The following is a 27712-nucleotide window of genomic DNA, read 5'->3' as shown; positions in this document are numbered from 1 at the left end:
CAAATTTGTTTTAAAGCTGTTTGTTTTAGTGCAGTTGTGGGTAACGAACATATTCTTATTATAAACTAACAGAATATAAGAAACTTGAATTTACATAAAACAACTTTTATTTTACTATTCTCATAAGAACTCAAAATCGGACAATGAAAACACAAAGAACTTAATACTACCGTCGGTTAGAACTTTATTCCAGTTATTTGATAAATATATTTTCATAGCTTTCCCCGACGATAGAAAGATGAATGTATCGATATTCGCCGCACTTAAATTCGTTCGATTCGATCATCAAACCTTGTGATCACACCAATCCCCAGCGACCGTAGTCCCCTCACTAACTCGTCGTACATCGATAATCGATTTTATTGCCGAACCTTATAAAATAAACGATAACACGTAACGTTTTATTTCCATCGTAAATTCCACGATAAATCTTTTTGAAGATGGGTCATGATATATCGTTAGCATATGAAAATACGTTATTAACGAGAAAAAATATTAAATTTATTATGAACTTTGCCGAAATATTAGTTAATTCTTTATCCATTTTACTCTCAAATTTCAAAATGAACTCGTATTAAAAATACTATCATAAAAGTGTTACTTTGAAGGTCTATGACGATATAAAATATTCAGATAATAGTTAATAGTCGAGAAAAATCCTCGTCCGTTCACTCTCGTCTCTAGCATAATGCATTGTAATAGAGTGTCTACTTCGTTTCTCGCTGGAAAGTCATGCTTTCCTGGTAAATTTGCTTTGAATGCACCTGTTTCCCTGATAATAAAACATGAGTACCTATCAAAAGAGAAAAGCTATCCCAATATACAGCCTGAATCTATATTATTGTTTTCGCTTATTAGCTACAATTGTATGTATGTAAACGAATTTTCCCCCGAGTTCCGATTAACTTGTATTGTTAAGTTTGCACCGGTATCGAGAACCAATTAAAATGCAATATTTTCATTACTTTGCCTAATCAGAAATACCGTGCTAAAACGAATGTATGCAACGAATTAATTGAAGGTGATTTTTACCCACTTTAAGACGTTATATTAGAGTTTTTGGAGTAATTTGGTAAGTATTCTTTATTAAACATTTACATACGTATTTATATTTTATTATAATAGTCCAATAAGTTGCTTTGTAATTAACAAATACCCATTTAATGTTATCACCCTATTGTAAAATGTGACTTGCAATAAAATATTTTGATTTGAAATCAGCGCTGGGGTATCATTAATAAAATAATTAATACGGGCTTCACGGTCACAAATCAATGGGTATTAAATCATTAACAAACCAGTTTAGGAGGTGCAAGTGTTCAGCTCATAGCGGCAATGGAATTAAAATACAATTAGGCCAATACAAAGTTGATTGAGTCTGTGAGCTCCGCGGTTGCCATCAGCCATCCATCCGCTCACCCGCTACCAAGTTACCAAGCCGCCTCGTTCCTGTAATTTGATTTGGAGCGGGCGAGGGGAACAGGGCGGCAGCGGATCGATAGAGCCTAGCGCGGCGTGGTGCAAGCGGGGGGAGCGAGCGGGGACGAGGGACGCGGGGGGCGGGGGGCGGAGGGCTTACCACCAGGCGCGTGTTGTTATGGTAACTGTAGCTCTACCCTCGCGCCTCCAGATTTCGCCGTGTACACCAACTCCCAACGAATAAACTCCAAACAAAGGATATCGTTTTCACGTGCAGATATTACAATTGACATTAAAATTTATGTTTTAAATAAACAATTGAGCACAATGTGATATTATTTCTTTGTCTCATGGAAAAGTCGCTTAAAAATAGAGATAGTAATAAATTTTTAATAGTTATAATATAGTACCGGATTCCAGTTTTTTTTTATAAAACACACAATTAATACTTTTACATAAAAATTAATGACAATAACCATTTTATGGTATCTACCAAGGATTCGGGATTATTTTTCGGGCCCATTAAGTTTGATGATATTATATGAAGTGGGTTAGGTCATAAAATAATATCTTAAGTTTGATTTCTATCTAACCTTTTTGTTTATTTTATAAAAACACAAATCATAATTCAGATAAGTAATATAACCTCAACAGTTTTGTACAAATGAAGGTACTTTAATTATTTATAATATGTGTCTGGTAATAAGGTTCTTAATTTAACTGTTTTTTTATATAATTTTAATGAAATTCGTCATGTACTACTGTCACTTTTAAAGTAATCTACACATGTAAAATTATAAAAATAATTACTATATGTATCCCAAATACAATATTTTGTAGTAAGATTCTATTTTTAAATAGCAGAAGCTGCGTCAACAGATTATATTTCATTACTGCCGACAGATTTTTTCTTAAATAATTTCAAGTCGCGACCAAAGATGTTATAGTACAATAATTATTCACCAGGTTTGCAGAATAATGAGGAGGTAGGAACAGAACGGTGTGGAACGCAATATAACCGAAGTATGCACGACGAAATCCGGACAAAGGCCTACTGGTCCGTTAGAAATGCTATTAAGATGAGCAGTTCCGCTCGGTTTATAGCCAATAAGCAATAGGCGTCTAATCTAATCTTCGCATTTGAGAATTACTCTTTCGGGGTCATCATCCTAACAATATCTCACTCATTTTCGATTCGGTCTGTTAATTTGTTTTTATCATCACAATTTCGTAAGCTGAGAAGGCTACATTTATATTTATCTGATGAGAATTATCAACACGGTGTCATTCATTACAGCAGGTGTTTCTTGAATACTTTACTATATAATATATATACTAGCTGACATAACAAATAGATGTAAATAGGGTATAAAAAATAGATGACGACCGATTCCCAGACCTACCAAATATATCTATACTAATATTATAAAGAGGAAAGATTTGATTGTTTGTTTGTTTGCATTGAATAGGCTCTGCAACTACTGAACCGATTTGAAAAATTATTTCACTGTTGGGAAGCTACATTATCCCCGCGTGTTATAGGCTATATTATATTTTCAAAAAAATATAGGGATTTTTTAATGTTGAATCATAGCAAAATAAAAATAAAAAAATTGTCAAAAAAAAAACATTTAGGGATGGGTGACCCTTATCACTTAGGGGTATGAAAAATGAATGATCTTTGCCGATTCTCAGACCTAACCGATTTGCACACAAAATTTCATACAAATCGGCTTAGCCGTTTCGGAGGAGTTTGGTAATAAACACCGGGACACGAGAATTTTATATATAAGATATAGAAAAATCGACACAATCTCTAACGTGTTAAGTGTGGGTCTAAATAAACAATGGATCATAGCTCTTAATAATATGTTTCTCAACATGTAACGTTTCTAAGAAAAAGGTTGTTACATTAAATGAAATCTGTGTATTTAACAAAATTATTCAATTTATAGTCCCTTACCAAGTGCGTCAATGTTTTAAAACACTAGTATATCGGCTTAGTCTAACTCTAAGGCAGCTTTCCTTTTAACATCATTTAATTTTCTTCACAAGTCCAGAAACAACCTTTCAGTTTACGACGCGGCGAAGGAACAGCCTACACTTGAACAAAGATAACATAATATAAAGCTTAAAAGGCATAAATGGCATTTATTTTCTCAAAATTGATTCCTTTAGAATTATTTTTGATGTCATTTCTATTATACTAGATACTACTACCGCTTCGGAAAATAATGGCGCTCTGAGAGAGAAGAAACGGCGCAAGAAACTCTCCCAACATTCTTTTTTTGCGCTCTTTTCAATAAAAATATACAATATAGTCCCAGGCTGTCCGATCATTTAGATATTCAGCAATGGAGGAATAGGATTTACGACAGAGCCATTTTTTTTATAAAACATTTAAATTTATTTATAGATAATGCCTGAACAGTGGCTGGGACTTTATTATAGAAGTCTATACATTCACCCATAAAGCTAACATGTATCTTATGAAGCCTACTAGAATTAGTTACAAGCAATCCCTTATTTCTAGTGTTATAATAATGAAAATCACTATTAAGAGCAAAAAGGTGACGATTTTTGTGATATATATGTTAATATCGTGAAAACGAGTCTATTTATTAAATAATGGTTTTCCAATCACATAAATTTTATATTTAAACACGGATTACACTATAGAATAGGCGAGAAATACTCATAATTCACTCTTAAAATTTTACTATTTCATCGACGTTATCAATATGTATGTCATAATAATAAATACCAAATGACCATATTGAGTCTATGAGTTCAAAGTCAAAAAAACTTTATTCAATTAATGAAGACTAGGAATAAGAAAGGTGCTAGGATATAACCCTGAGGCACGCCCGTCCGCTTTACAGTTCCTGATGAATGTTCATTAATAATTCCTACTTTTTAGGTTTCATTAGCTAAGTGTTCAGTTAAAGTTCAAACAGACAGACAGTAGGTTATAAAAAAAATACCACACAAACTATTTCCTCCACAAATTGTAAGTATATATTTATGCCAAATATCATTTAAAATAATATTATGATAAATAGTTTGTTATAAGTTCGATTAAAATATGTTAATTTCATAATTTAAATTCATTAGACAATTACCATACTTAATTACATCGCGCAAAAACTTGCATAGGTTAATAAATAACGAAGCGATTATTTCAAAAATGAAACAAAGTATTTAAACTTAACAGAAATGTACTGTAATAGAAAAAGTTAGAATGGCTGCAACTCGTCCACGCTCAATTAGCAGAGGATCAAAGACCGTGCTTAGAGATTTCTCTGAGCGATAACTACGCCTCCGCTTGTTCTCTGTTACATTTTGTTTGCTCTGTTAACTCCCATTGTGGCTAGTAATTATAAGCTAACATCTCTACAATATTATTAAGTCCTGGTATTCTTACTTACAGCGGGAGGCACAGGACGCCGGCTAGATTATGGGTACCACAACGGCGCCTATTTCTGCTGTGAAGCTGTAATGTGTAAGCATTACTGTGTTTCTGAAGGGCGCCGTAGTTAGTAAAGTTACTGGGCAAATGAGACTTAACATCTTATGTCTCAAGGTGCGAGCGCAGTTGTAGTGCCGCTCAGAATTTTTGAGGTTTTTCAAGAATCCTGAGCGGCACTGCTTTGTAATGGACAGGGCGTATCAATTACCATCAGCTGAGCGTCCTGCTCGTCTCGTCCCTTATTTTCATTATAAAAGAAACTTACATGAACTAACTGTGTTATTACAAAACAATTTAGCATGTGTTGAACACTTGTTTTACAAAAGTTCTATTACTGTAATCTGTGTACTTCTGTTGTTTAGCGTTCAACATTCTTTAGACTTTCCTTATATTTAAACATGATTCGAAGCTTGTGTAAGATGTGTGTAACGGATTTATCATATTCATAAAGAAGATTTAGATTATATGATGACAGATAGATGACAGCTGTCAAAATTGCGTTCCATTGCTTTAATATTTGTTCTTGTACACTTCAGTTTATGTTGCACTTAACGACGTTTTATTTAAGCTAACACTGTTTTGTAATAGAAAAAGATGAACTTCATTTTAGACATCGTTATTGTTAGGTCACTGACGTTGTTAAAGTTACGTCACTGTCTAACAAAAAACGTGTCTAAGCTATGTTTAAGTTAGTTTTTTGAAATAACACCGTAAGATTATATTATTCTAGTAACTTCCTTTTAGAATTCATAGAGAGAGGGTGTTAATACGAATCTCCATTATAAATAAATATATAAAAAAGAATTAAAAGTGAAAACTAGTCGTCCAAGTATAATATGAACCTATGTTTATATAAAATTTAAAAAATACATAATTAGTGAATTTTAAAAGGAAATAAATTAAACAATACAAAAAATAAGTAGCCATAAACCATCTAGGATAAATTTCGCATCGAATGGTGGTAGTTTCATGTTGATACGATCAGTGGTTAAGGCGTGAAAGAGCCTCAAACAAATACCATTTTCATTATATATATATATATATACTAGCTGACCCCACAGCAACGTCTGTGGGGTCTGTAGATAAAAAAAAATACTGCTTTATAGGAATTTGCCAATAATATTTCAAAACATCAAGAATTATTTCATAAAAAATGCTCCTGTTATAATGAAATTGTTTCACAGCGGAACTGTCAAACCGTGCGTCACTAAATTCTCTCATAGAAAATATGTTCATACAAAACAAATATTGAAAATAGAAATAATTATGGGTCTCAAATCAAAATAAAAATGAAACTGTCCTATCTCTCTTGAGAGATAGGACAGTTTGGTTGGAGTATAATTTTTTGGTTGGAGTTTAGTAGATCATAATATTCAAATTTAAACAAAGACAGAAAAGCGTTCCATTTAAAAGTATATACAAATAATAATAGATAATATAAGTATATTAAAACTATAATGTAAATGATATTTGAAAACAAGGACACTTAATAGTTATTACTAACCTAACGACCTGTATAGCCGAGTGGTTAGCGATCCTAAGATCCTACTAAGCTAGAGGTCCCGGGTTCGAATCCCGGTAGGTGCAAGCATTTAAATGATGAATATGGATGTTTGTTTCCGAGTCATGGATGTTTAAATGTATTTATATATGTATATATGTATGTTATATGAATTTAAATGTATGTTTAAGTAAGTATATTGTATTAAATATATCATTGTCTTGTAACCCATAACACAGGCTATATATGCTTAACTTTGGGCAAGATAATTTGTGATTATTATAATTACTATGAAATATAAATTGAGCCTTATTGGTGTATTTTTAATTACAGCCACAGAATTATGAAATATTAGGAGCACAGTAAATGAAATTAAAAATGAGAAAATGAAATATTTAACGAACAGTTTCGCAGGTCTTAAATTAGAGTAGGTTAATGAAGTTATATAAATTGACGGACCGCCAAAGAAATATGAACCTTATTCTATCTATTTTTGTCTCTATATCACTTAATTTTCCACTGAAGTATTTATTTACATAAAGGAAGACAGCTAAAATTCCAAAGATAGTAAGGTATTGGTAAAAAAAAATTTAAACAAAATTTTGTATTCTACATTATTGATAATAAATACTAATAGCAAAAAACCCTTAGGAAATGAGATATTTACAAAAAAAGCGCAAAAAGCCGATTTTTGTGACCTTTGACCTTCAAATTTAATAGTTGCGTACTCCCTACCATAAGTAGGTTTTGAGACAACTTTTAGGATGTCAGTATACAAGTATTTACAGACTTACAGCTGGATATCTCGAATTCCGAGATTCTTACCTAATTTAAGCTTAAATTACTGGACTAACAGTATTATTGGAATCATCGACAGTAACACTGCGCGTCATAATTGTTTAGTTAAAAACGTATCAATTACAGAATGAACATAAAACAAACTGTGTAAATAAAGGAGTTAAAGTCAAGCGTGAATTGTTTAAAGCGTAATATTTCTGAGAACAGGCGAACGAAAATACTTGAATAGAGGAATTAATTGCTACAGCCGAGTTGGGCATCGTTCGTGAGGAAATAAACCGTTCTCCGGGAGCGGCGGGCCTCGAGAGCGGAGGCCTCAATACGATTAATAAAATGTTATTATACCGCCTCTCAGCAGAAAACATTCATGTTTAGGTACTTTTGGTTTAAATACTGTAGACTGTTTTCAAATCTGCTTCCCTAGTACTATAACAAATCCTATGTATGGCCAATTTATAATAAGGGTTTACGGAACCGGTCTGGTTTTAAGAAAACGTGGTTAAACTCTGTTTGGTTTCATTTTTAGACAAGAACTCGACGCCATCGTCTTCGTTGTCCGAATCCGAATCCTAGAGATTCTTTTCACATGAAGTCTCTGCCTACTTTATTCAAGTTAGTTTTGAACTTTAGACAGAATAAAAAAGAAAATTTAGATTAGGTATGTATGTAAAATAAAATTTCTGGAAGTACCAAAAAGTAGGTAGTGAAATTACTAGGCAAACGAGACTTAACATCTTATGTCTCAAGGAGACGAGAGCAATTGTAGTGCCGATCAGAATTTTTGGGATTTTCAAGAATCCTGAGCGGGATTACTACATTACTACATTGGAATGGGCAGGGTGTATCAATTATAACCATCAGCTGAACGTCCTGCTCGTCTCGTCCCTTATTGTCATAAAAAAATATTACATGCACGTCTTTTGCAATATTATGAGAGAAACAATGATGTACACTACGAGCTTTGTAAGTGAATTACCGACTTTAACTTTGTGGAACATAAAATAACTCTTATATTTTTTCCCAAATGCACCATAAGAACTATAACTTCAGAAATATATGCACAAAAATATGAATAAAACTCATTATAAATCTTCAAACGATTGCCAGAAATATTTCAGATTAATTATTGCACTGTCCGGATGAAAAACAAAAGCGATTCATTTCCCAGCTAACGAAACAATTGAATTAATTACAAACTTCAGCGCAATTTACTGTGAACTGTCAATAATAGTTTCGCGACATTGCCAGCTGATAATATAACAGCAATTTTGACGACGTCAATTTGATTAACGGCCGTTCCCAATATTCAGTCTATCTCTTACTTGAGATAAAAATCGTAACTATCGTTGACTTTTCTGTCCCAATAAACTTATCGACGGTACCTTACTCATTTTATCCGTACACGCTGTCTGTCAATTGGACAACGTATAGCTTACCAGCGAAAGAAGTTTGTATGGAAATTGCAATTCACGCATCCCAATATAAGGCGATAAGAAAGACTTATCGGGTATATTGGGACAGCTTCAGATTATTGACAGCTAATTACTGACAGTAGACGGTAGTAATTTATCTCTATCTGTAGATTGTATATTGGGAACGGCCGTTAATTGTTAAATTTACGTTCATTTATGTCTGCTGTTTTAATTACGTTAGCAGCGGATTCTTTTCGATAATTGCAGCTACATTGGTTTTGAGATTGACACTCTTTGTCATCCTTTTCGAGAATTCGTGCCGCAAACAGGATGTAAATACTACGTAATAAGAAGTGGGACTGCCTAAGTAAAAATTGAAATTTAGTTTAGTATGAAACGTGCAGTGATTTGACATAAGTTTGAAATAGTAGTAATTACAGTATGGCGATTGGCGACGAAGCATAATCCGGCTTTTAAAGCGAACAGTTGCTTTAAACTTATTGGATTTCCGTTTTTTACAAGATTGTAACTGTCATCTGTCAATCTATAAATGACTGCACGTTTCAATCAACAATTGAGTGGATCGCTTTTTTTCTTAGAGAGTTTCGCTATTATCAACTGCCCCTGTCGGCCTAAAATAAAGAGTTTTGGGCCGATCTCAGTATGAGCAGTATGATGCCTGGTATCCACCAAAGCGAAGAGGAGAGGAGACGAGAGGAGATAAGCCGCGAAGGTGTCGAAGGTTATTTCATATATCGGAATAAATAATGTTAATTTACCGAGAATATAGCAGTTATAAATTAATTGGATTTTAATCATTTTGAATGTATTTAATTTCAATGTATGTCACTCGACTTTATTCAAGAAAATACAACCTCACATACCTTAGTTCTTTTCAATATAAATTGCATTCCATGCGGAATGTTGTGAAATAAAGACTTGAATCGAGAACATTCGAGAATCGTATTTCACTTCGCTAGCGAAGCATATTTGATATTACATTCGGTGTTCAAATAATATTAAACAAACGTTTGACCCATATCATAAGTGTATAAATATTGATCGTGAGTCGAGAGTTCAGAAAAATAAAATATAAAAGGTACAAGAATGAAATTGTCAGTTGGAAAGAGCGCTCGCACGGAACGCGGGAAGTCGCGGGTTCGAGTCCGGTATCGTTCATAAAATACTGTTTTCAGTTTTATTTGTGTAATTAATCCCAGCCCCCATCCCATTTTTAAAGTGATAAACCTCTCTGGGTTACCACTTTAAAAATAACAAATTGTTTACATTTGAAGGAGCGACATCTCAAGTCAATTTCCTAATATGCAAATATTGGAGTTGAGCAGGTTATCAACTCTAAAGTAGATCCTGTAGATGAAGCCACAACCTGTGAGTTGAACAAAGCATTTAGAGCAGTCGCACGGAACGCGAGAGGTCGCGGGTTCGAGTCCCACATCGTTCATAAAATTTTGTTCAATTTTATTTGTGTGAGTATGAAATTGCTGTTTTCTACTGAAAAATTCAAATATATTTCTCGTTATTTATAGATTTCTCTCATGGCAATGTCATTTAAGGCCTTTAGTGGGAAACTCTGGGGACTAGGACTCCATAATTTCTGAGAAGAAATTTTGTAAAATAAAATTTGAAAACATAATTTTGATAACCTGCTAAACCCCAATATTTGAATATTAGGAAACTGCCTTGAGATGTCGATCTTGCAAATCTAAACAATTTAACTAGCAATATACAACTAGTGGGTTCGAGTCCCGCATCGTTCATAAAATTTTGTTTTCAAGTTGAGGGTTATCACTTTAAAAACATAACAAATGGTTTACATTTTGTAAAAGTAAAAATGTCCAAATGGCGGAAAAATGGTAGTCGATTAGAACCAGGTCTGACGATTACGGAGGATACCGGCTCTAAACGTAGCTATAAAACGGTTTTTCCAGCCGTGTGAAGTGTTATCACAGAGTAATAATGGTAAAGATCGGTTAAAAACACCGGGCAACGACAAGCAATCGCTAAGCCTAAGGATTTGAGGCAGCTGTACGAAATTCCACCATGCAGTGACCACCAACTTACTTTACTATGGGTAAGCTTCGCGTTAAATCTGAATAAGAAAGCATATTGAAAGCCAAATAATACAAGTTTTAAGTTTTTAAATCTAGAATGTTCCAGCTGTTATGCTCTCACCAGAAGATTTTTTTTAATCCAAATTACGCCAATGTTTTCTAAATCTTAAACTAAAAACTTAATAAATTCTAAAATAAGTATGGCTCTTCCTCTATAGTTCTATGGGTTAGCTCTATTTAATTGAATCCACATAAAAAAAAAATTAAAGAATGAAAAATTGTATGTAGTTTTTAATTTAATCTATATGAAACGAAACACTGACTGACTGCTTGATTCCATAGATAACCAACATTACATACAGCCACATACAACTATTTCTACCAGGCAATCATGAAGCAAAGGAAGTCAATGCAGTTACACGTCTTCAATATTATCGCTTTACGACAGCACAAAAAGTCATCCATTATAAGTAACTGTCAATCACAAAACAGCCAGTCGTTAATGACTCGTTGTCCTCAATATTTATTTTACAGCGTCTATATAATACACCTTATCTGTATCGGGTTACGGCACAATGTTATTATCTTGTTAGGTGACACCCGCAAAGCCGTACAGGCATTAGCTTGTAATCGATTCTCGACTATGTCTTTATATTCAATAGATTATATCGTTGCGTGCAATTAAATGAGTTGCTTTACAGCGTAATATTGTTAGTTGTTTTGTTTATGTTGGCCATTAGACGAAGGCCTATTGGGTTATTTGATAAAAAGTTATTTAGGGTTCGTTCCTACGCCTACCTAACCTACTATAACTTCTTCAACCCTGATTGTAAAATACTGTTATAAGTTTCCATAGTTGTTCACTTCATATAACTTTAACGTTTTTTAAAACATTGTCCACGAATTCGCGCTATTTATAACATAGGTCCTAGAGAATCATTGAGAGCAAAATTCAAAGAAATTAACATCTTGACTGTTGCTTCTCAATATATTCTTGATAATGTAATGTATGTTCATAGGCACATAAGTGCATAAGTCAATTTGCCAGAAACTGTCATAACCATAATGTTAACACCAGGAACAGACATAAACTGATGATGCCTACTACTCGGCTAAGTCGAGTTAGTAAGTCTTTTGTGGGGCGATGTATATGCTTTTACAACAATATCCCAGAAAACGTTCAAAACAAAAGTATTACGTTATTCAAAAGAATTGTCAAAAAACGTTTGTGTGGTAAAGGTTACTATACCATAAATGACTTTCTTAATGATACCACAGATTGGGAATGGAGCGACCGCCCTCAGACTATTAAATAATAAGTTTAATTGTACAATGTTACTTTAATTGTAAAACATATTTTTGATGAAAAAAAACGCCTGCTGAGTTTGTTGCGCCCATTCTTCTCGGGCCTGAGGCATTCATTTTGGAATGGGTGGTAGTTTTTTTTTGACTTTCAATAAGTGATTTCACATCCTATTTTGAATAAAAATAATTGAATTTGAATTCGAACATGATAATGTCAGTTGTATATGCTTGTTGAACGACAATGTCAGCTTTACATTTCTTTAAAAAAAATTACAGCAAAATATGTTAAAATTTATTGTATTTACATATATTATTATAAATTACTGGTATTAAAATCCAACATTTTGCTCAAGTTTGCTTCATTTCGTCACTTCCCAGTATGTGATCTTTATTAACTTCACTATCGAATAGTGTACTTGGGCAGGAAGTTTTTTTTTTAATCAACGGGTTCGATTCCTGTCTAGGAATATAGATTATTGAAAAATTCCATTGATGCAGTTTTAATTTTTATCAAAATCGGGCTCGAGACTCCTGTTTCGGTTTAGGCCATTCCTGCTTACTTGAAAAAATTTTCGAGTATCAGAACTGTTAATTTATATAAAGAAATGACATTTGACCGACATCAAAAAAGGAAGAGATTATCAAGTCATGTGTATTTTTTTAAGTTTGTTAACTAACTCCGAACCGCGGTTTGTTTGAATCGATTTGGACTGTAAGCCAAACTTAATTTTTTGGTTTGAAGTACGCTTGATGTCCGATTTTTTTTCTTTTCATCGCACTATCGGTTACATGAAAAGATAAAATATTTCGTATTAGATTGAAGACGATAAAGTTTGATAAATGAAGCGATAGGTGAGTGAGGTGTAGCCACAGAACATAGAAGTAGCCGCGGCCGCTCTGTCTATTTGCTGTAATAATCAGAAATTTAATTCATTCTAAAAATAAATTAAAAATTATTTAATACTTGCAGATGTGCTAGTGTCCTCGTAAATAAATCACTTGAAAATTAAGTCATTAGGTATTAAAAATTATGAAGAGGGTTACCTCCAAGCATGGTTGGAACTTTGGAAGTAGATTGACTTCTCGGGTATAGAGCAATTTTTATCTTTGATAAGAAAAAAATATCAAATTCAATATTTTTATCAAATAAGACTTATTTACTCAGCCGTTATTTTTACACGCTTTTTATTAGCTTCACCTGTATGTATGTTTGTTTGTAATCGACTCACTTGGGCGCGATTTGAACCTACTATAAACGGCCAGATTTCGTTCAAACTTCGTGGATTTATCGAGGACCGATGACAATACATTAATTTGATAAAATTATTCCATTTTGCAAAAAAAAGATTTTTGTTAATTTATATAATTTTTTGCATTTATCGTCGATACGGCAGGAATTGATGTTCCTTTTAAATTTCAACCAAAGCGTATTTTTGTTTATTTATTTAAACTACTTTTATTATTTAAATTCAGGTTAAACAGCTTGTGTGCTTAAATTTGAATGCCCTTTGTCTAGTGATAAGAAACAAGAAAGGGCGGGCGATGACGCTAATATACCAGATGAACTTAACCCGGCCCCAACCCAGCCACCTTGCGCCAACAGCGCTGGGCGTTGCGGCCGGCCAAACTGGTTCTGGCGACCTTCGTACATCTCGCCTCTTGCACGTTCATGCTTTCCTGGTACAACTGATCGTTATGCATGATCGATCTTACAAATCAATCAATCAATCACCGAAAAAAAAAATATTCATCATCACCATGATACTATCACAAAACAGTTAAATTTTCAAAGTGGCCATGATGTCGAAAAAATGATTCAAATGTAATGAAAATACCCTTATCACAAAACCCTTGGCTGATTTTGAAAAAAGACTTCCATGTTTTCTAAATCTATACATATAAAATATATATATACCACCAAAAAAAAATTTTTTTGTCTGTTTGTTTTTTCCGGCTAACCTCTGAAATGGGTGGAACGATTTTGACGGGACTTTATAAGCAGGTAGCTGATGTTATAAGGACTGACTTAGGCTACGTTTATTTTAGAAAAAAATCTCTTATTTTAGGAAAGTAATGTAATGTTGCAATGTCCAAGAAACGGTCTAACTCTAAAATTAATTTATATGGCAAAATAATGTTTGCCGGTAGTAAAAAATAAACTTTAAGTAGAATTCAAAAAGTACTGCAGATCGGCAATTTAAAGATCAAAGTTCCACAAAATATCAAGGAGATTTATGGGCAAATAAATTTCTCAAAGTAAGAAATATGATACAATTTTGATTAAAAAGCTTCAACTTTTTTATTGACTATTGCAAGGTTTCTAGACAAGATTAGATTCTAAATAAAACATTATTTTAAGCACGTCTACTTGCCTCCCGAAAACTCCGCCATTTTTACGTCAGTTTCGAAAAGTGGTATGTCATCTAATTTGAGAATAAATCTAGTTTTTTCTGATTTTTTATTTACCACGGAATATTTCCTTTTTGCACTTTATATTGTTACGATACAATATTTAATTGGAAAGGCAAATATTACTATACAATCCTCTTGAATGGAATAACGTTAAATATATCCACATTCAGTAGCATTATTAAATATATTCAGATAGTACTCGTGTAAACAAGATTCAAGACAATCGCTTGTTGCGTTTTCTATAAAGGTCGATACACTTTAGACATTGGTTAGACATACCGATAAGTTGAATACGTATCTTCAAATTCAAATATTTTTATTCAAAATAGTATGTGGTATCATTTATTGAAAGTCAAAAACTTACGACCCATTCCAAAAAGATTGCCTCAGTCCTGAGAAGAACGGGCGCGACAAACTCAGCGGGCTTCTATTTTTTCATACAAAATATGATTACAAAGTAATATCGTAGAATTAAACTTATTATTTAATAGCCTGAGGGCGGTCGCTCAGTTCTCATTGAGTGGTGTCATTAAAAAAGTCATTTATGTTATAGTAACCTTTACCACACAAACGTTTTTTAATAATTCTTTTGAATTTCGTAATACATTTGTTTTGAACATTTTCTGGGATCTTGTTGTTAAAGCATATACAGCGCTCCACTAAAGAATTACAAACTCGACTCGAGTAGTAAGCATTATAAGTTTATGTCTGTTCCTGGTGTTAACATTATGGTTATGACAGTTTCTAGCAAATTCACTTACGGCCTTTTTCAATAACCTATCTATCCTTAGTTTAACTGACTAGAGGTAGACAAATCTATCCTTTTACGCATACTTACATTTCAATAACCTATCGACAGAAAGCATTATACTATAACTATATTGGACATAACCATGGATAGATAAGATATTGTCATTAAACGGTGACAGCAATGTATCCGTAACTAGAGATACATTATTGAAAACAGCCGTTAATAAATTAACTTTGGTTATCCCACTTCCTAATTAACAGGGAGTCACGTGTTTGTTGGTACTAGCCCTGTTTGTCGACGGAAAGTAGCAATTTTCCAACATTTTACCTAGTGATATGCTAAATCAGAACTGTGATTGTAAAAACTCAAATCGTAATGAAAAATCAAGATCTCATTTAAAAAGAATGAATCCACAGTAAATTGCGATCAGAAGATTAACTGTATGTTAGCTATTAGTTTTAATTAATGCGATAGCTGACTGCGCAACGTTAATAGATACTTGTCCTACATCGCTCATACAGAGTTCATTAAGGCGCGGACTGCAGATATTTCTGAAGGCCTGGTACACATATTCTGACAAATTGAAAGAAAATATCTATGGAGCGAAAGAGAAAGTGTATTTGTGTCATAGATTTATAATAGAGGAACAATGGGTGCGACAGAGAAGAACATATGTAACAGAGTTACATTGAGATAGCAAAGGTATCCTATTGTTACTGTAACCGATTTTGATTTACAATTTCTTAGTCAGTCACTTGGCCTTAGCTCAATAGTATTTTAAATATTAAACAAATTAACTAACATAATTATAAATATTAAATTATTATTAACAAATCATAATTGGTGACGCGTTAACGGGCTGTAAGGTCGTCTATAGTCTATGTGTGGCAACGACAGTAAAAGAGGTGGAAGGTATTTCGTTTGATGTTGTGCGTTGCATGTGGACAAGGCCTAGCACAGCAATAATTATGCTCCCCTGGTATATTTTGTACGATAACCGCAGACTAATTACATTTTTTTTTAATTCAGTACCAATTTATAAAAAACTAGTTGTCGCCTAGAGGTCAAATCGAATTCATGTAATTTTTTAAGTTTAACTCAATTAGGGTTTTATTTGTCGAAGACTAAACCTCTATAATGTGTGTGTATTTTGTGGTAATATTGATCAATATGGCCCTTGAAAGCATGTTAATCTAGAATAAATATTTTCGGCGAAATCACAGATTTAAATTCGAATGAGTATCATTAAGTTTATTAAGATGGCAATCTACGAAACTTATTTTTGTATGTTATCGTCGTATATTGATAAGATATTAATAACGGGATCACTCGGAAATTATATTATATTTATTTAATTTTTACTATTATTTTTTAACAGGACGAAGTCTGTCCGGGCAACTAGTATACTAGGAGGCATGCCGTCGTCCACATGGAACTTTGAAGCGTATTATTTATTTACCAGTGGGAGGCTCCTTTGTACAGGACGTCGGCTAGATTATGGGTATCAGACGGGGCCTATTTCTGCCGTAAGTAATGTGCAAACATTACTGTGTTTAGGTCTGAGGGGCGCCGTAGCTAGAAAAATTACTGGGCAGATGAGACTTAACAACTTTTGTTTCAAGGTGACGAGCGTAATTGTATTGCCGCTCAGAATATTTGGGATTTTCAAGAATCCTGAGCGGCACTGCATTGTAATAGGTAGTGCATATCAATTACCATCAGCTAAAATTCCTGTTCGTGTCAACCCTTATTTTCATAAAATTAAAAAAAAATTAAGCATCGCACGGATGTTTGCAGTAATGTCTATTATCTAGTGGGGTTCGGATTAGTCACGACATATAAAACGCCTCCCGACCCCTTGTGACAGCTGATGAAAAGCGCGGCATTTGGCAATTTTGAAACAATATTTATCAACCACAGTAGTCTATCAACTTTTTATTGTTATGAGTCACCGACTAACTAGTTGTTAATGAACTGAAGCGATCATCAATCAAACAGAGTTTTATTATCTGACTGACTCGCTTAGCAATGGTTCTGTAGTCTATGCGTATTATATCAAGAATAATGTTATTATCATAAACAGTCTCTACAATGTAAACTTTGCCATTAATATTATTAAGGCGTTTAATAGGCTTGGTTTCTCTCTGTTAAACTAATAACAAAAACATAAGTACCAAATCTTACCTATACATAAAATTCTCGTATCGCGGTGTTTGTTACCCAACGTAACGGCTGAACTATTTTTTATAAAATTTTGTGAAAATCGGTCAACATCTATTTTTCATACCCCTAAAATGATAAGGGTGACTCACCCGTTTTTTTTTGACAAATACATACCTTAATTAAAAATTTTCACCCTTCTACGATCAACACCCGTTTTTGTATCGCGATTTTTATATTATTCTGTTCCATCCATAGATCCGCAATAGGGTTACAAGATTATCAATCGAATATAATAAGAATTGTAGTACAATTCAGTTATGTATCTACGATATATTTTGTAGATCTGAGAAGCAGTCATCCTAATATATAAAAATATTGACAAACTTTTATACAAATTATCTTGCCCCAAATTAGGCATATAGCCGGTGTTATGGGTTGCAAGACAACGATATATTTAAAACAATATACTTACTTAAACATATATAAATACACATAAACATCCATGACTCGGAAACAAACATTTATTCGTCATGTATTTTTTATACCCCAAAAATTTTAATTATTGATTTTTTTATTACTTTATATGGCAATACAACGTTTGCTGAGTCAGCTAGTCTTTTTTAAATATAACTTACTTACCCTTTGTACAGAGGATGCATGGTGGCAGTTACCAGTGGGAGGCTCCTTTGGGCAAGAAGCCGGCTAGATTATGGGTACCACAACGGCGACTATTTCTGCCGTGAAGCAATAATGTGTAAGCATTACTGTGTTTCGGTCTGAAGGGCGCCGTAGCTTGTGAAATAACTGGGCAAATGAGACTTAACATCTTATGTCTCAAGGTGACGAGCGCAGTTGTAGTGCTGCTCAGAAATTTGGGAGTTTTTCAAGAATCCTGAGCGGCACTGCATTGTAATCGGCAGGGCATATTAATTACCATCAGCTGAACGTCCTGATCGTCTCGGCCCTTATATTCATAAAAAAAATCATAAACAACAAACCCACTACCCACTAGTTGCGAGTCACAACTACGATCCGACCACGGCCCGTCTTTTAGCGCCCATTTATTCGTCGATTCGCATTAAATCGCGTGAACGCCGTAATTGTTCTTAATCAAACAAGATGGCGGACGGTGCCCGGAGCGATGTCGGTTCCATTGAAACTATTAACGAAACTTTACTGGCTTGATATTAATATTGTGAATCCACTCGGTAACTAAATTATCATAATCTAACTTGTGCCCGTCTATTACGACATAAAATTATAACTTAACTACAGCTATTTGTTGACTGTAATAAAAGGCTCCTTTTAAAGCATGAATAGGCACTCATTCAAGTTATTATTTACGGCCCGCTTCTCACCGCTTTGTGGCTTAAACATAAATTGAGTTATTTATGAAAAGATAATGAGGATGCCTTTGTGTTACGAACACAGTGTCTTCGTTTACCGTATTGTGGAGTCTTAGCTTCGGCTCGGCTCGTGAAATGTCAGTGATTGAGGTGTATTAAATGGTTGTTAACCACTGACCTGTATAAATACCACTGGACAAGTTGTTCTATATGTTTGACAGCATATTTTTTGTGCCTATTTGAAGCGCCACTCGCGAGCGCAAAATTAGTTCTCCGGAACTAATTTTGACGCATCATACAAATGGCTGCGAAGGAACGTACAATACGTTACATTAATTTCGTTCATTTTCCGTGTTATTTATACAGTTTCCCACCATCTATCGATGTTTTCTGAGGTTGTCATCACTAGTTTTAGTACCGCAGACTCTCGCTACATGGCCAACAGCGCCAAAATGGCGATAATCAAACAGGCATAAAAGCACTTTAGCAGCCGCCAGTCCAGTGGTTTATAGTAGAGGTCAGTGATGTTAACACTATCTAAACCCACGGCACACGGACTAGTAAAAAAAGAAGGACTCCAAGCCGTGATATTAGCAAGTGAAGCACCGTTATGCTAGTGTGTGTGCGGTTCCGGGGTATACCAGATACACAATTTTTTCTCCCTTAAATAATCATAAATCCACAAATACTTTTATAGTATTGTTTTTACACTATTTAACAACGCACGACGGCATTTTTAAAATATTTTATTGCGACGCAAACTGATCTGTCACAGACGATGGCAAATGTCATAATGGCGGCCGATCGGCTTGTATTAGTGTAAGTGTATGCGTGCGGCTATGCTATACACATTTAACGGCTTGTTTTGGTGCCTCACTGTTATGTAAGGTGACACGGAGTCCTTATTTTACTCGTCCGTGTCTAAACCATAGAGTTAGACTATACTAGCGAAAATCTGACAGCCCAATGTGTCAATGTGCATTTTAGATAGCGGTTTAATATTCAAATTACTAAGTAGGTAATGCCAAGCTGACTGTTTATGACTTGTCAATCAAAATCAAAGTTAGGGTAACAATAGATTCCGTTTCTATCTTTCTGTATCTGATAATGCTTGGCCAATTTTGATTTATCAATGTGTATGTTAGATAGCGTTTAAATATGTGCACACTGTGCTATACTATGTGTGAGAATACTAACATTTATTTCCTTTAAATACTTGCCCCCTTATTCATAATGGTCCGATAACTTAAACAGCCGCTTAGGAGTGTTTTTTCTCATTCTGACTTAGGTCAATAGAAGAAGACAGAGTGAGAATTAGCAATGTTTTAAGTTAGCAGACTATTATGAATAAGGGGGTTGGTCAATAAGTCAATTGCATCTAACTAAGTACTTAGCTCTAATTACTGTCAATATCAACAGCTATCACAATATTTTATATTTTTTTTATGATAATAAGGGACGAGACGAGCAGGGCGTTCAGCTGATGGTAATTGATACGTCCTGCCCATTACAATGCAGTGCCGCTCAGGATTCTCGAAAAACCCAATTCTGAGCGGCAATACAATTGCGCTCGTCACCTTGAGACATAAGTTGTTAAGTCTCATTTGCCCAGTAATTTCACTAGCTACGGCGCCCTTCAGACCGAAACACAGTAATGTTTACAAATTATTGCTTCACAGCAGAAATAGGTGCCGTTGTGGTACCCATAATCTAGCCGGCAACCTGTGCAAAGGAGCCTCCTGTAGTACATTATGTAAATTTATTTACCAGTGGGAGTACTACAAAATACTATATTTTTCCAACTCATGGCCCATTGCATCACATTTATATTACACCTCATGTGAATATTATTCAAACTGAATCTCAAACGTCTCGAGACTGCGAAACGTTATACGCCACGCATACGAAATTCGCCGGTAATCGATCGTGTACGGGCGAAACCAAACAGCACGGTGACACTTACAGATAACCTTCGCAAATGACTCAATACAACCTTCTTGGAACTAACGTTTATATCTTAAACTAGCTGACCCGACAGACGTTGTTCTGTATATAATAAATAAAATAATGTTTTTATGTGAATTTGTCAATAATATATCATAACATCAAAAATTACTTCGTAAAATATGCACCCTGCTGTCGTAATGAAATTGTTTCACAGCAGAACTGTCAAACCATGCGTCAATAAATTCTCTCGTAGAAATTATGTATAGACACATCAAAGGAAAAACAAAATTGTTTTTATTTAATTTAGCAGCATTCTCCTATTTATTCACCTTTTAAACCTTCTCTGGACTTCCACAAATAATTCAAGACCAAAATTAGCCAAATCGGTCCAGCCGTTCTCGAGTTTTAGCGAGACTAACGAACAGCAATTCATTTTTATATATATATATATATAGATAGATAGATTAAGGATTGGTCTCCGTTGCGCTCCAACCAAGTACCGCACTACCTAAGAACAATAGCTTTTTTATTACGGCATCTATTAGATGCTTGTGTGCGTGGCATCTTGACACTCAATGGCATCTTTCAAATTTTGTAACATACGCTTCGTGTTATTTTACGTTGAAATTAATAAAATACAAAATACTTACTGATGTTATGTAATCCTAGTGTCTTTCTCATTTGTTATAATATTATTTTTACAAAGTTTTACTATGTAACGCGGCATTTCAGTTTCAATTTTTAGCAAAGTTTAACAGAACATGTGGCACGTCAACGTCACACATTATTCGAGACTGGCTCGAGTACGACCACTTGGGCGTAGTATTAGTTGCCGCACTTTGCGACTACGCCTGCGGTATCTAGTTGGAGAGCAGCAGAGGCTAATTCTTAATATAAGGTTTATACTCAGTTTAAACAACTATGTCAATATAATAATGTATGGCTGCATTTGCAACGGGTAGTGGGAACCTCTTCCGCCCAATGTTTAAAACATAAATTTTCTCCGTAACTCGGATTACTGTTTGGGAATGTGTTTGTTGATTTTATTGTACATATTTAAAACGTTTTAACGATTTAGGATAAATACTACAAAGATTTGAGACTACAAATGCTAAGGGAATATAATAAATAAAAAAAATCAACTAGGAGCACATAAAATCATCTAACTAGTAGGTGAGCGAGCACTCTTACTTCTATGTACTTAACGCCAAATACGACAGAACAAGGCGAGGTAAGTAATATTTTATACGTAAGTAAGTATCAATCCCTACTCCGTAGTATTACTGAATGAATTTGATATAGTTATATACTTATATCATATATTAGCTGTTCCCGCCCGCTTAGCTGGGCGAATTTTAAAAGGAAATAAATTTAATTAAAAAAAAACCATCTAGGATAAATTTCGCATCGAATGGTAGTAGTTTCATGTCGATACCATCAGTGGTTTAGGCGTGATCGAGCCTCAAACAAAGACCATTTTCAATATCATATATATATAGACTGGCCCTACCCGCCCGCGTCGCGAGGCGAATTTTAAAAGGAAATAAATAAAAAAAGTAAAAAAGGCAATAAATAAAAAAAAATAAGTAGCCATAAACCATCTAGGATAAATTTCGCATCGAAAGGTGGTAGTTTCATGTCGATACGATCCGTGGTTTAGGCGTAAAAGAGCCTCAAACATACATTTTCATTACATATATATAGATCACACATATTATCAGATCACAATAGGTATACGAATTGAACAAAGTTTATGAATTACTCTGGTATATTTTATTCTGACTGACCGCGTTCCCTTATTCGACACGAGCCGACGTAACCGACCGAGACGTCAGTATCATTCTAAAAATTACAAAATAAAAGTACTCATTACTCAACATGCCTAAATAAGTATATTTTAATAGTTAAATAAATAAGTCATAAGGTTTAAAATAGTTTCAAACAGCACGCCAGGCCGATTAAAGATAATAAATTTAAAAGGACAATTCTCTCGTTGAGTATTTGATGCTCGTGGGCCGAGATTAAATGGAGGCCCATTACATTAGCATAGCGTTTAGTATGAGAACAAGTCTCGGAATTGAACATTGGATCTCGGGGCCTCGGGCGCGCGGCAAATTGCCAGTGGGCGGGGATTTGATCCCGCGACCCTTCGATAAACAGACTTACATACGAGTACTAGCAAGAAACAATAGACACGTTACTTTGTACAATTGCGATATTGTATTCTTACGAGTACTTAGCTTAGATTCTATCAAATTGTTAAGGTATTTTACGAATGGAAAATGACATATATAAAACAAAGTACTCCGCTGCGTCTATCGGTCTGTCTGTTCGCGATAAACTTAAAAAAATACTACAGATTTTCATGCTGTTTACATCAATCGATAGTGTGATTCTCGAGGAAGGTTTTTTTTAAGTTTTTTGAATGCATTGGCTAGAATAGAACAATATTTGTTAGATTTGATGGAAAAAACTAAGCCGTTTGGTAGCTTGCAACGAAAGTCCAAACTCTAAATAACAAAATAATGTATGGTGGAATTGTATATTATGTTATCTATATGTATAAGTCTATAGAAAAGTCTGCGATAGCATAACATAAACGACATTAATCCTTCATTTTATTACTACTTGCTTAAGACTGCATTATGCGCGAATTCAAATACTGAAAAGTATCAAATAACTAAAAATTTAATTTAATACACCTTTACCTTTAATATTAATAAAAGATTACTATTTGTATGTGCTACATATTGGATAGCTTTGAAGTCGGTGGCAAGCCAAGTGTAATAGTAAGTACCAACACTCGCCACGCGTGACTTTGAGCGGGATAGCTTCGGTCAGACACGCGTGGCCAGACAACCTTAATAATTAAGCTGTTTATAATATTAAGTTTTGTTTTGTTTAGGGCTTGGCACCGACTTAAAACCTAATAATAGGTAGCACATATAAATAATAGCATTTTATTAATATTATATGTAAAGGTGTATTACATCAAATATTTAGTTATTTGATACTTTTCAGTTTTTGAAGTCGGTTTTTTTAAACGTAGTTTATTATATTTAAATTCAGTCCAGCTGTTTTGGAGAAAGACAAAATAATAAGGCAAGCTTTAAATCCTTGTGGGATTATTGAAGATATTGTAGAAACGATTTTGTTCATATGTTTTCGACTCCTAAAAAGAAGGCTTTTTGTAGAAATAAGTATATTAAAGGCGGAATTATTTATAAAATTTTATCATACCAAAAACATGTTACTAATGATCTAAAAATAAATAAATAATTGAGAGAATTTAAAGAATGAATTAATGAAGAGCGGAGAAAAATCTTGCTCGCTCGGTTACGATCAGCGCGCCGGTACCAGGCGCTCATAACTCGAGTAGTGTTCAATTTAACCGCATAGAGAATATCTGTGATTATAATATTATCTATTCAAGTGAAATTATAATAGAGAATGCTGCTACCCGAGTACTATTGATTGAAAGTCACAGCCGTTGTCTAATTTACTCATACTAGACCCTAGTATTATTAAGAATTGACATATTAATATATTCAGAAAATAGAAATTAATATTCATATAAAAAGGCTTCCCCACAAGCTGTCGTACTTGGATATTACTTAATATCGACTTAATGAAAAGACTTGACGGTTAAAACGAAAGGTCGGTAATTACTAGTTTAAACGACAATCTACCTAATTGGGCACAAGAATTTTGTCAACATTACAGTTATTTTAAATGCATGAAATCTTCAGCTTACACTGGAAAAAAACATTTTTTTTAAATTAAGACTTCAATAGAAATGAGTTTTCAATGACTATAATGCTTTGATCGCGCTGTATAAAAAAAATATAGGCTGTTCAAGTTGATCTCTTCGCTTAATTAATTAAACTATATGAATAATTGACGAAGATCTTTTGAAAAACTACACTAATATAATAACAGCGATATCTGACAAAACCATCTCTGAGCATGAACATACATAGTTTACGCCTCAGACCTGAGAAGAACATTCGAAGTTTAAACCAAAACCGGATGCCAAAAATCTTAATACATATGTTTATTTTATTGTTTGTTGTATTCGATGTGGTTTAATTATTGTGTGGTACAGTCATAACTCGCTGTAGGTACGTTATATGTTTACGTCTAAAGGAAAAACAAGGCTAGAATATAAACAATGACATTATATTAATTCATGTTCTGAAAGTATGGATGGCTTGCTGGCTCTAGCAATCGTATAAATAATTTGACAATTATTTACCTCAATCAACAGTCTGAAATAACCCTCATAGATTGATGCAAACTTACGGCCGTTTTCAATAACGTATCTCTAGTTACGGATACATTGCTGTCACCGTTTAATGACAAGATCTTCTCTATCCATAGGTATGTCCCATATAGTTATAGTCCAATGCTTTATGTCGATAGGTTATTGAAATGTAAGTAAACGTAAAAGGAAAGATTTGTCTACCTCTAGTAAGTTAAACTAAGGATAGATAGGTTATTGAAAACGGCTGTTAGCTACGAGCAGATGGTAATTGTTCCCAATGATTAATTGAAATAAAACATTAGCTGAGACTATATCATATAATTTCAGAATTCTAAAACATAATACCGTCACGCTTACGCGGCCTAATAATAGTGAGAAATAAAAATATTAATGATAATACTTTATAAATAATATCCTAATAACATAAAAATCAGCGATTCATTCTCGTAATTTCCTCCTCGAAAACTTAACCTATCGTAACGAAAATTTTGATAACTGTATGGGATGGAAATATTCAGTCTGACTGTTTTTCACTTTTTGCTGTCGGATTTGTATACATACTATATAGGCCACAGTTTGCGGCCTGTATGATTAAGCCGTTTCAAGCACTTTTTGAAGTACTCTTAAGCACTTACAAAAATATAAAAAAAAAAGCACAGGGAGACAGACATTGACGATTCATGATCTTATTTGATCGTGTGTATGGGAAAATGGCCACTAATGCATATTTCGATTGGAACGACCAAATGCTGCAAAACTGTTACCCCCTTATTCATAATGGTCCGCTAACTTTAAACAGCCGCTTAGGAGTGTTTTTTCCCATTCTGACTTAGGTCAATAGAAGAAGACAGAGTGAGAATAAGCAATGCTTTAAGTTAGCAGACTATTTATTATGAATAAGAGGGTAAGTGTATAAAATTTATAATAATATATACAATTATTAAATCCATAGATTAAAACAGTGACATAACGCGCCAAGTGTGTTTTGAGATTACCGGGATTACTCAACAACACATCATCTGGAATACGGACCTTATTGTGGGGATACCTTTGGAAACTTTTTAGACTGTCTTCTACGACTTTTCAACCTTAGATCAATATTTTTTTCATATTTCAAGATCGGTATTATCATTATCATTGTCAGCCTTTAAAGCTCAAATCAATTTTTAAGTTTGACATTAATGACATTTTTCTCATAAATATTCAGTTTTTATATTTGCATAAAAGTTTTCTTGTTAAATTTATCGCCTAATCATGGCGTTGCTAGTAAGCGAAAACAGCGCTAGCGTTTGTTTTTTTTCGGTGTCTTTATATATCATCCCCGAAACATGTTATAATTTATCCCGGGTAGCTCTAGAGATTTTCTATCTCTGGAAAGCCGCTTGGCACTTTTTTTAGGATAGTCTGTGTAATATAAGAATATGACATGACAGTGACAATCATTGTCAACTTGAAGTTTTCAAATATATCAAAAAAAATTGCTTTCTTGATGTAACCACGTATTTTTATATCATATTTCCTTTACAGGTGGTACATTATACTAAGTATGAGAATACAAAGTTATTTATGTATATCAATTAATTTAGAATAAATCTCTTATCTAATTCATGCAATATGCAGCCTTATGAAAGCCAAAGGAAGTGAACAGTTGTGTTGTCTGTGAATCGTTCAAAGAATCTCGTTTCTCACAGCAATTTAGGTAAATGTCTAAGCCCGTGGTATTTATGAGTCGGGCCGGTCGTTGAGACTCGCCTTATCGGCTCCCTCGACTAATGGGAAGGCAAACAGCTCACCGCTTGTTGACACGAAACGATTCGGCTGCTTTATAAATATTACCAACGCGGTCAGTGCGGAGCATTATCCCATTATGGGGCTGCATTAGTCACTCACTCTCTCTCTCATATATACATTTCAGAAGATTTATGCATAAATACAATGTCATCATAATAGACAACAATAAATCTAAACACGATAAAAGCTTAGATATAATAAATACAGCTGCGCGTATTATTTGTATCCAGTTTCATTCGCTTTGTCGGCGAACGTTTACATAAATCAGTGTCTATTTGCAAGCTTTATGAAACTACAATAAGCTAAAAGCTCTTACCTTTAAGCTCCAAAACACCAAAACAATCCACAGCTTTGTTTCAATACACGATCGATACGTACCGAGTACCTACCGAACAACCCTACACCGTAAAAGCAAAGAAATTACTTATAATCACCATTCCACACTAAAATGAACGTTGTCGAGTCGTTTTACAGTAACTAAACGATTCAAAATTCACACTACAACATAATACTATTATTGTTAGTGAATACTTGAGGTCATACAATCAAATCCATAGTAGGTATAAACAAATAGCATGATGATTTTCACGGTAGAATAGTATTTTAGTTATTGCATTGTACGATAGCGCCGCATCGAGTCGGCGGACGCGCGTGGAACTCGATTGAACGAACGCTACGACGTGTCCCCCGGCTTCTAGACCAATAGGAGTGAGCAAGATGCTTGCATATACGCATCGCTCTAGTAAGAAAGAGAGGTACGGTTTACGGGTTGTAAGAAAAATGAGAATTGAGAAGGGCACATACACATAGTGATTTTGTTTGCCGCCGCAGCCTTCTGCCATTACACTTCTGATATTGGGGATTTATCCAAAAACTAATAACAATAAAAATACTTCATAAATAATAATTGTAGTATGGTACATTCACACATTCTTTTTATTATACGAATAATTACAATAATAATAATTACAATTTTTCTAGTCGCGAACCGAGCGGGTCAGTCACCTTGTTATTACAACCTACAGTCTAAGCACACAGTAATAATTATTATTACCTACGCTA

The 27712-nt window shown here is 34.1% G+C and overlaps 1 protein-coding gene across 1 annotated transcript in view; it reads right to left on the bottom strand.

Annotated features, from left to right (window-relative positions):
• LOC126977919 (zinc finger protein 608-like) overlaps nucleotides 1–27296 on the bottom strand; it is a 187433-nt gene extending 160137 nt beyond the window's left edge. The window contains exon 1 of the mRNA XM_050826607.1: nucleotides 26967–27296. The gene's annotated coding sequence lies outside the window, so the exon portion shown is untranslated. The remainder of the gene's footprint in view (nucleotides 1–26966) is intronic.
• Between the last annotated feature and the right edge of the window lie 416 nt (nucleotides 27297–27712).

This window comes from Leptidea sinapis, chromosome 46 (assembly GCF_905404315.1).
Source record: "Leptidea sinapis chromosome 46, ilLepSina1.1, whole genome shotgun sequence".
Classification (NCBI taxonomy): domain Eukaryota; kingdom Metazoa; phylum Arthropoda; class Insecta; order Lepidoptera; family Pieridae; genus Leptidea; species Leptidea sinapis.
This window is presented reverse-complemented; position numbering and strand designations above follow the sequence as displayed.